The sequence below is a fragment of the Heterocephalus glaber genome, unplaced genomic scaffold (assembly GCF_053883595.1).
Source record: "Heterocephalus glaber isolate CG9 unplaced genomic scaffold, H.glaber_assembly_v1.0 deba00001504, whole genome shotgun sequence".
Lineage (NCBI taxonomy): Eukaryota > Metazoa > Chordata > Mammalia > Rodentia > Bathyergidae > Heterocephalus > Heterocephalus glaber.
The window spans coordinates 6,765,448-6,767,633 of record NW_028258324.1 but is presented as its reverse complement, the minus strand read 5'-3'; the positions used below and the strand labels follow the sequence as shown (position 1 = coordinate 6,767,633).

The 2,186-nt window shown below is 42.2% G+C and overlaps 1 pseudogene; it reads right to left on the bottom strand.

Moving 5' to 3' along the window:
* Positions 1-468: 468 nt before the first annotated feature.
* LOC101716870 (eukaryotic peptide chain release factor subunit 1 pseudogene) lies at positions 469-1,883 on the bottom strand (annotated as a pseudogene).
* Positions 1,884-2,186: the final 303 nt, after the last annotated feature.

The window sequence follows — 2,186 nt, the reverse complement described above, 5'->3', positions numbered from 1 at the left end:
GGTTCTTACTTTTTCCCCATTCCTAGTCCTCCCTTCACGCCCTCCACCCTTCCCTATTTACAAAGACTTTATTTCCATTTTTTCCATTTCTCATCATTTTTCCTTTCCCTTCTTTCCTTTCCCCTGCCCCTCCCACTACCCCTACCCCTTTGGACCTTTTCTTTCTATTTTGCATTATCGATTATTCATTCTAATCATTGGTACATTTTAGGTATACAATATAATGACATTCATCATTGGAAATTTGCACCTTTACATAGTCTCTCTTGAAGAGCAACCAATTTCACCATCGAGTAAAAGTAAAAACCGGATTCTTTTTTAAATTAGTCCAAAGTGGCATTTAGGAACTTAGTTGTAGGCTGCTGTGCTGACACCATGACAAACCAGAGTATAGGGCTGGGTCTGGTATTGTTTCGGTTTTCTTTTCAGTATCCAACCCTCACAGATTAAGTTCTGGAAATGTTCCAACTGTAAGGCGGGGATCTGTTTGGATTCCACCATGCATATGCTCCTTGGTTTGGATGCTGGAGGGTGAGGCACGTTTTGCTGGACCCATGTCGACTACCTAGTAGTCATCAAGGTCAAAAAATTCATCATCTCCTCCTTGGTATTCCATTCCCTGGAAATCTACTCGGTACCACAAGATACCTCCAATTCCACCAAATCCTTTCACAAATTGGGATCCTTCTTGTGACTTATCTGTGACAATTTCCAAAGTAGCTCCAAATTTTTTATAGTTGTTTGCAAACCATTCTAAAAGGGGCATGCTTTCAATCAGCTCATGTTCCTGTCCTGTCTCTTCGTCTGTGAAATGAGATTTATACTTCTCTTGTTCTGGTGTTAAATAGAGAATTTTCTCCTCTTCTGTGCCTTGGCAATGAAAAACATATCTCATTATATCCAGATTTTCATAGACTATTAGAATCGCTACAGCTCCCATTTCCAAAGCTTTTAGTGTATCTTCAACTCCAAAACAGTACTTGCTCGTGTCCTGGCTAATTTCATCAAAGTATCGTCCTATTAATTTCTTCTCTTGAATGAATTTCACATTGGAGAGGACTTCAGTAGATAACTCAATAGCTTGGTTGAACCCATTTTCACCACCATAGGATATATCAACTAACTTTAAAACTTTCGATTGCAACCTCTGATCAAACATATCAGATTGACTTAGTTGTTTTAAAGTCAGCTGATCCAGCTAAAACAAGACCAGCCACATTCACTTTGTCCCCAGAAATAAACAGCTGTACAGCAGTTTCTGCTACTTTCCGAACATAGTTATGTCACTTTTCCATTCTTAAACGGGCAAAACGCAAGGCTGACTGACCTCCTCTACCATGTTTCTTTGGAAGATCTACAGTGAATTTGTGCAGGACTTCTCTTGTATTTCCTTGGAGTGTGCCAAAAAGTGCACCACTGCCATCTTATACAGCGAAGCCAAACTTGCTGTCATCTGAAAGTAGTGCTGTAAGAGCCTCTGTATGGAATTTGTTGTCACACAAATACAGTGATGTATTAATTGGTTTGAAAGGCTCAAAGTCAATGTCGACTTTCTTTTCCTTTCCTTCTTCTGTTACAATTGTTCCACAGTAAACAACCAGACCATTTGGAGGTACTTTGTTATAAAGTTTGAGTCTTTGTTGTGCAGATGTAACGGCTCCCAAGACTGAAAGGCGGTTTACTCGTGACTTAATGTTAGATGCAGTTCCAAACTCATCTGCTAACATTTTTGCCACTCGTGAAATCTGGTCGTTGGGAGGAATGATCAATGATGTCATGCTGGTGCCATTGCCGCAGGCCGCCTCCAAGCTCTTAATGAGCTTCTCGATCTTCCAGATCTCCACGTTCCTATCAGCAGCACTGCGCCATCTTCTCGCCTCCTCCTCCCTAAGGGCCCAGTCCTGGGCGGCAGCGGCTGCTCTGACTTAGGACACCCGCTCCCTCTCTCCAGGCAGCTGCATGTGTTGCAATCTGCTCACATGGGGCCTGTGATATCACTTCCTCGCCAAAGGCGGAGTGGAAGGCAGCAGGCAGAAGTTGATTTCATGTTGAGAGAAGTTTAGTAAAATTGTGCAGAAGTGAAGAATTGATAGAGACAGAGCTGGATTTATCCCTGTTAATCTGTTTCCAGAGCCTGGACTCTTAAGCCACGTGGTTTACCATTCTTCACTTCCAGCCTGAAGAGA